The sequence below is a fragment of the Zootoca vivipara genome, chromosome 7 (genome assembly GCF_963506605.1).
Source record: "Zootoca vivipara chromosome 7, rZooViv1.1, whole genome shotgun sequence".
Taxonomy (NCBI): Eukaryota; Metazoa; Chordata; class Lepidosauria; order Squamata; family Lacertidae; genus Zootoca; species Zootoca vivipara.
This window is the reverse complement of record NC_083282.1, coordinates 62,969,949-62,978,315: the sequence shown is the minus strand read 5'-3', so window position 1 is coordinate 62,978,315 and position 8,367 is coordinate 62,969,949. Positions and strand designations below refer to the sequence as shown.

The 8,367-nt window shown below is 44.8% G+C and overlaps 1 protein-coding gene across 4 annotated transcripts in view; it reads left to right on the top strand.

Moving 5' to 3' along the window:
• Window positions 1–2,984: 2,984 nt before the first annotated feature.
• Window positions 2,985–8,367, top strand: part of DENND2C (DENN domain containing 2C) — a 65,084-nt gene continuing 59,701 nt past the window's right edge. For 2 of the 4 annotated variants that reach the window (XM_060277162.1, XM_060277164.1), the window contains exon 1: window positions 3,856–3,951. The gene's annotated coding sequence lies outside the window, so the exon portion shown is untranslated. Of the gene's footprint in view, window positions 3,036–3,855; window positions 3,952–6,218; window positions 6,278–8,367 lie in introns of those variants that run through there. The other 2 variants (XM_060277163.1, XM_035122288.2) reach the window with 2 other exon arrangements.

The window sequence follows — 8,367 nt, the reverse complement described above, 5'->3', positions numbered from 1 at the left end:
CCTGGGTCCTTATGGTGAAGGGCAGGTGAGAAATCAAACAAATCACCACCACCACCACCACTTCAAGTCTCAGTCACACATCCAATTCACACTTCACTGTTTGGATAGTGACAAATTAGCAGGCCACCTCCCAGCTCAATGAAAAGAAACCAAAACTGCTCTAGAAATCACAACGCTGGCAGAACATCTGCACTGAGACCGCAGAAGCAAGAAGTCCAAAACCACAGAGTATCTCATAGTATATTTTGGTGTGTCCCCCCCCCCCCCGGTAGGTGAAAACCTAATTTGTCTGATAAAAGAGGAGTCTGACAACATAGGCTGTTGCTTAAGAAAACTCATGCCACACAAACAAGCAACACCCCCAAATAGTTTCTAAAGTGTACCCCACTTTTCTTCCTCAAATTTAGTCAGGTCAGGGTAATAGACCTTTCCTGGTGCTGGAGCTGCCTCAACAGGCCAGCCTTTGTGAGTCATGGTTTTGCAAAACAATGTTTGAGACTAGGCCATGGCTCCAGGGAACCCTGCTAGCTAGTCATGTGTTTTGCATTACACTGTGACATCTCACACCATCGCTCTAAACCAGTGGTTCCCAATTAGCTAATTACCGAGGACCCCCTATTTTGCAAAAGCCAAGCCACAGGCTCCCTACTTTTGAAAATTTAGATACAGTGGTACCTCTACTTACGAATAACTCTACTTACGAATGTTTCTACTTACGAACGGAGCTCCACCCGCCATCTTGGATGCAGTTTAGATAAGATTTTTTCTACTTACGATTTTTTAGATAGGGTTGCGAATTTTTTTCTCCCAATGCATTCCTATGGGATTTGACTTACAAATTTTTTTTGACTTACGAATGTGCGTTCGGAACGCATTAAATTCGTAAGTAGAGGTACCACTGTAACTCTATGGTAAGTTACCTGTGCAAAGCAATTTTTTGAAGAAAATGTGAGGTAGCCCCTAATAAGCAATTTTTTTTAGGTATAATCTAAAAAACAGACCATAAAATCTGTGATATTACCACAAATTGCCTATTCCCAGACAGTAGGAAACACTTGTCTCCATTGCTCCATTACAACTGAATAAAAGAAAAGCAATTGTGTCCCTAACTTGCAAGTGTTGTGCTGGAGGAGATTATTGAGAGTCCCATGGACTGCAAGAAGATCAAACCTATCCATTCTGAAGGAAATCAGCCCTGAGTGCTCACTGGAAGTACAGATCCTGAAGCTGAGGCTCCAATACTTTGCCCACCTCATGAGAAGAGAAGATTCCGTGGAAAAGACCCTGATGCTGGGAAAGATTGAGGGCACAAGGAGAAGGAGACAACAGAGGACGAGATGGTTGGACAGTGTTCTTGAAGCTACGAACATGAGTTTGACCAAACTGCGGGAGGCAGTGCAAGACAGGAGTGCCTGGCGTGCTATGGTCCATGGGGTCACAAAGAGTCGGACACGACTAAACGACTAAACAACAACAACAACAATTTATTATTTATACCCCACCCATCTTGGTGGGTTTCCTCAGCCACTCTGGGGATTCAATAGTATTCAAACATGCTATTCCTTACTTGTAATCTGAGATGGAAAAGCATATGGTAACTGAGGGATCTTGCACCTTCAAGACATAGGTGAAGGCTTGGTCAGGGCTTGATAAAGTATTGGTGAAGACTGAGTTGAAAACAGCTAGAATTTAGTAATGTTGGTAATAGTAGTAGTAGTAGTAGTAGTAGTAATAATAATAATAATAATAAATGTTATTTATTTATTTGGTCCTCCTGTGCCCAAGTTTCATCCCTGGCTTAAAGATATTAATTAGTTAAATACACTACTGTACATATCTGGAGTGAGGTTTTTATTCTTGCTGATTACCCAATAGGAACAACCAACTTTTTAATTTATTAGGATTCTGCCGTACATCTGTTTCCTTCCACCCCCAAATGTAGCCACATAGCTTCCCACAAAAAAACAAAACAAAAACAAAAACCAAGAAAACTGGTATTTAGCTGCTGGTATATCATGGTGTTGACAAGAAAGTATCGCCCAGCCCTAGCACTAAAACATCAGAGGGTGAGCTGTTGTGCTAATCATAGTGGCAATTTGCTAAACTAATTCCTGTGTTGGACTTCCAAGATGAGACATGAATCCCAAACTCATGAGGCAAGATTCACTGAAAACCCTGCTTACAAGCAGTGAGAGGGTCCTCAAAACTTGATAGCCGTTGAAAGCAATTAGAAGTTATTTTCAGTTAAAAAGAAGAGAGCAAGGGGAAGGAAGCCCTTACATTTTTAAAAATGACAAGTTTGCACTCTTTCCCCCCTCTCCCCTCCACTCACAACAGCCTTAAGAAACTGTCGGAGGTTTGTGCCCAATCCCAGTTCACTTGCCATCCAGGCCCAGCAACTCTTCCACAAGTTTTTCCCCTGCCAGCAAGCAGGTGCTGGTTGTCAGCAGAGGCTGGATGATCTGTGGAAAGCTTTCATGGCGCAGTTAACAAGATAAGTGAGTCCCTGTCAGGGGATGGTGCCACAGACCCCCTGGGTGTGTTCCACGGACCCCTAATTGGGAACCACTACTTTAAACAATAACCGTATGTTATTACAACGGCTTGCTGCCATTTGCTTCTAATTGGTTTTCCCATTTGCTTACTTGACACTGGGTGAAAGGGGCCTCTCTGCCTTGCCTGGGCCCTCTATCCTGCCTGATGGGTTCTCCCATGGGAAGAAGAGGGAGCATGGAAAGGTATTTGCTAGGCCTAGCAGAGCCTACCTATCTCACAGCTACACATCCAAGGGTGGGTCACGTGAGCCTAACTGGCTGGTGCCTGTCGGTGGGCATAGTGCCACTACAGCACCTGAGGATGAGTCTGCAGGGCGTTTCACTCGTGGGTGTGTGGAACAAGATTCCAGGTGGTGTCAGTGGAAGCGTTGCTCAGATAATTTCAGCTTTGGCAACAAACGAAAAAATTCTTCCTGGAAGTACAGACATTGCTTAAGTGCATCCTTTCTAGGGAGCCATCATAACCTACATATTTTACCGGTAATTGTTTTATATCCATATTATTTATTGTGCTCTAACGTAATAGTTTTTAAATTTAACCCATATATATATATTTGCATATTCTCTATTGCTGTTTATGTCCGCATTTCTGGTCTGTGAGCGTAATAAATCGATTTATTCGTTCATCATAATTATCTGTAGGGTTCATATTCCCCCCCCCCCCATGAATTATGACAGTGGTTGAAAAGCCCAGTTTTTTAAAACAAGACTGGAATATAGCCTGAGGGTTTAAAAAATGCTTTATCTGCCACCTCATGGATGAAAAATGTTCATCATAACCTTGAGCCTTCGAGTGTTTTTCTGAAGACTTTTATAGCACCAGCACTCCCATTCCATGATGCAGAGAAACTGCACTGTGCACGTGTTGAATGTGGACTGTGTGAAGCGCTCCCGTCAAGGAAACCCAAGCGAGCGGCTGCGTGACGATCGGGCTCGGACATCCCAATGCCGAGAAGCCTGTAAAGCTTCAGACGTTTCCTACCCGCGACGGAGCTGCTCGCCTTTCTGTTGCCTGAGACTCATCCTTATTCACCAGCCCCGGGGGAGACGAGGGCGGGCGCGGCGCGAGGCTGGCGGCAACAAGGGGTGCAGCGCGCCAGAATGACCCGAGTCTCCAGCTCTGCAGCGCAGCAGGGCCAGCGGCGCCCACGTGTACCGCGGGGTGGGAGGGGGGGGGAGAGAGAAGTAGAGTAAGCGGGAGTCCATATTAGGCGAGGCGAGGGCGGGGCTTGACGGCGGAGCGACGCAGGCGCTAGCCAATGGGGGCTTGGCCAAATGTGCCAGCTCCGGAGAGCGCGTCTGGTCGCTGCTTGCAAAGTTGCGAGCGAGCCGAGGAGCACGGAGTGGAGTTGGCCGGTCGGGAGCGCGGGTGCCTCCGCTGCCGTCATGGGAGCTGGTGAGTGGGTGACGTGGGCGGCTGTCTGCCTCGGGGCCCCTTGGAGGAATCGCCTGCCTTGGCTCAGAGCTGGTTGGTGGGGGCGCCCTCCGGGTTATTGCCCCCTTGGAGACCCGTTTTGGGCGCTGCTGCCTCCCTATCTCCCCTCCGGGACGCCGAGGCCTCGGGAGGATGATAGGACCTGACCTGCCTGAGGAAAGATTGGGGCCGGCACCCCTCCGGGTCCCAAGGGATCTCCCCCCCCCCGCCGTGGGGCAAGACCGTGAGGACTAGACACTCTGGAAACAGAGGCTTTTTGTTATCTCTGTGGGTTTGGTTTGTTTGGTAGGGCTTAAGCTGAACCCTTCCTCTCAACCGGAATCTCTCGTGAGTGTTAAGGAGCCATGGGAAGAAATAAATGGAGGGCGCCCGAGCGTGTGCAGAGTGCCTTCCGAGAAGGAGAGAGAGTGGTAGCGATTTGCAGGGTTCGTAAACATGCCCAGATAAAATGCTGGTGGCTGCTTGGCAGATACTTGGGATGCCTTTATAAGCTGGTTTGCCTTGCTCTTAAATAATCTGTGTAATAGGGTGCGTAACTGGTGTTTTATACATAATAACAGTACTTGTTAATGATAGTACCAAAAGGAAGTTCTAATTTGCACAGCGCATAAACTATGGAATTTGACGTAGTGAGGGCTACCAGCCTGAGTGCTTTCTGAGGGGATTCGACAAATAAATGAAAGATAAGACTAGCAATGGCCACTTGACATGAATGCTGTATATCTCCAGGACTGGAAACCCTGTGACTTTGAATATCACTTGCTGGAGAATATTGGCCAGAAAAGGCTACTGCGTCGTGTTGTGTGGGCTTCACATGGGCATATTTTTGGGCACTGTAAGAAACAGGATGCTGGACTGATCCTTCTTCATATTAGCTTAATTGTAATTGCTCATTTTTGAAGTATTACCAGTTCAGGCAGCCAAATAGGGTGTTATAAAGGAAAATGTTTTGCTATGAGTCTTTTGACTACGGTATTTTTAAACAATCAGGGCACACATATGCCTTGCTAATTTGGGAATTTGTATGTGCTTGTGGTGTTTGAGCTCTGACAGTTCACATGCGTCTTACACCCATGCACACCTCTCCCAAAGATAGTAGTGAGCTCTGCTGTCAGTGCAGGTTGATGGTGAGTTGACTGATTTCTCCAGGAATGCCTTCTGTACTTCCAATATAGTTGGGATCTTGGAATTTTGCTTGTGCATCTAGCCCCAAATTAATAAGAATTCACTGACCACCACAGTGTTGTTGTCAAAGGAATTTTTTGCTAATTCTTCTTACTAGGGTTGCCAAAATGGAAAATGTATCCCAAGTCTACCCTGATATTGAACCCCAGTTCTACAGCATTTTAGGATGCCATATATGCTAATATTCTTGTGGTTCAAGATTGCCATGTGGTCTACTGAACAAATTTTTAAAGTGGGGATTTTCAGATTCTCCAGAATCCTTTCTGAAATACAAGTGCTAGTGTCCTCTGAGGAATATTTGTCACTCTGGATTAAATGGAGGCAGGTGACAGCTTTCTGAGTGAAGGTGAAGCCAACACTCTTTGCTCTAACATCTGTGCAAACTCAAAAGGTTTGGGTTGGAGGAGAGTCAAAGTGTCTAAACAGTGGATCCCACCCCCACCCCCACCCAGCACTGTTTTGAAGCCGTTTCACAGCAAAACCAGGAAATGGAGTAATGGTGTCCTGTGACCTTTTATTATATTTAGGAGAGAATGACAATGGTTCTTTTCCTAATAGAGAAACAAAGGGAAAATGTTGGATCAGGAGTTTTGAATAATGCCGCAACAGCCTGGTTGAGGGGTCAAAAAGGACAGGACTTTTATTGAGTTGTCAGATTCTTCAGCCTGCTGAGGGGGTATCTGTGAGCCTGGACACTAGGTTGCAGTTATGAATGTGAAGGGCAGACAAATGCAAGCAACTGCAACTCTCAATATCGTGGTGGTAGAAAAGATATATTGTTTTGCTGTGTGGAACTTTCAAATAACAGAGGAAGTACTGAGGTTTTTCCTTGCTTTGGGAGATTTTTACAGGAAAAGATGTGAGAGTTTTCTGTCCTTTCAAAAATGCAGAAATATTTTTTCTTTCTTTTCATATGTACACCTGCCAGTTAAAAGAAATATGGGGGAGATGGAGGGAACTCCCTGTTTTGTTGGCACTGGATTGGCTTGGAAAGTCAGATCCCTCTCTCTCTCTCTCTCCTTCCATTTTTGACCCATTTCAAGGTTTGAGGTGATGTTGTAGTACCATAGATCTTCTTGAAGATTACCGATGTCAGAAACAGGTAAGGTTATTTGCTATCTAAATTGCAGACCTGTACGCATGTCCTTGGGAATAAGTCAGCATTTATTCCCGTATCAACTTCCCATTCTTTAAGATCTGTTGTTTACTTTTTCCATGTTCCTCTTCCATCAGAGGTGCAAATACCATGTATAAGGGAGAGGGCTTTCTTGGCAGTGACAACCTAGTTGTGGAATACCCTCTTCAAAGAGGATCACTTGGCACTAACACGGCTATCGTTTTGGCAGCCAGACTTGTAAATAAGCCCACAAAAGTTGCGAGCCCGCAAAACCTTTTTTTAAAATAAAATTACCACCGTGCTGCAGACTAGCAAAGGGGATGGAGATAGTGCTGTCCCTCATGCAGTAACCCACTACATTTTTGTGCTAGGTACACAGGAGGGAGAGACAAAGCACTTTGTGCCTCCTCCACCAGCCTGCACACCCATCTGCAAGCAATTCCATGCATATTCCTGCATCCAGTTCCTTCTAACCTCACCTCTGGCTACCAGGCTAGTGTTTAAATGCAAAGCACTCCCTAATTAAAAATAAATATCAGATGTTTTATTATATTTTATTGACTTAATTGTGCAAGCTGTAGTCTCTTTTAAATTTTATCTGCTGTTTAATTGTATTTTTATGCTGCAAATACTGCCTAGAAGTTAGGTATGATGGAAGGGTGGTATTAAATCATTTGAATTTAATGAATAAAGTCCCATTTGATTACTGGGAAAGAAGTCTGTAAATGTACAATGGATCAAAATATAATTGGACAAAGTAGTTTATCATTTTTAACAATTATCTCCTTGCTGAGAGGTAGAGCAGAATTATTGGTACTTTTGCATTTGGAAACTGAGACTGAAGAGAGAGTCTATGAGTTCATAGTAGAGTCTATGAGTTCATAGTACAGTGAAGATTCAAAGCTAATTTTCCTGGGTCAAGTCTGGCTGGCTTTTGTGTGCCCTTTTGAAATAGCCTGTGAAACATCCTTCATAACCACCATTTGTTTGTAGCTTTAGCAATATTGTGTTTCTGTTGTGGGTGATGCCTGCATTGTTGCTTTATCTCTTTCATTGGAAAACTGGTTTGTTCATCTGCGGAGAACACTTAAAATGGCAAGGCTGCTTATCCTGAAAAATGTATTTGCACAGCCACTTGATCTCACCTTCCATTCATGAGCAATTTTCCAGTTGAGTGGCTGTAGTTGAGGTTTGCAGCAACTGTGCTGGGATGACTGGTTTAAAGAACACGCCATTTCTATGGATCGTGGAGGTTCTTCTTCCATCATTAGCTGGAGGTATCAGTCTCACAAAACTGTTAAATTTCGAATTCCGTAAGGATTTGGCAGTCCAGACACAGATTGCTTTGATCTGCCACATCATGGATTGGCAAGATTAACCCCTGCTTAAACATACAGATGTGTTTTACTGGGAATTAGATGCTGTGATGGCTTTAAGTGACTCATGATGGTGTTATGATCGCATTTGACTCTGATATCTATTTTTTAAAAGGTTTGATATTCCAGTGTGATATGAGAAATCAGCATTCAGAATCAGTGACCTTTTATGTGTGCATGTGAAAGGAGACCTGCAAGCAGTGGCTATCTCCAATTTTTGTGTTAGTGTTGAGTGTTTGGATTGTTGGAAGATGAGCTGAAGAAGCCTCTTGTTCTTTTACACCTGAAGCATTGTTTTGGGAGAATGCAGCAACCCTGCATCCTTCATTCAAAATAAGGGTTTCATTCTCACCCACTGTCAAGTCCTCTTTAGAAGTTTGCACGCCTTCAGGGCTGGCCCCAACAATAGGCAGATCGAGGCAATTGCCTCAGGTTGCAGATGCTGGAGGTAGCATGATGGCGGCAGCCTTCCCTGGCCATTTCTTCTCAGAATCCTCTCGGCTGCGTCTCTTGGCCATTTCCATCCTCCACATTTAGGGTACTTGAAGCAGCAATGCTTGCTGGTTGCTGTCCTGGGCTCTCTTTCTGTCTGGCCTCATCAGCTTCTCCCAATACATCACAGAAAGTGCCATTGGGAAGGCCTGTGATTGAGCTTGTAGGAAGAGAGGCAGCCAGGCCAGGCCATGCTCTCCAGGAGGT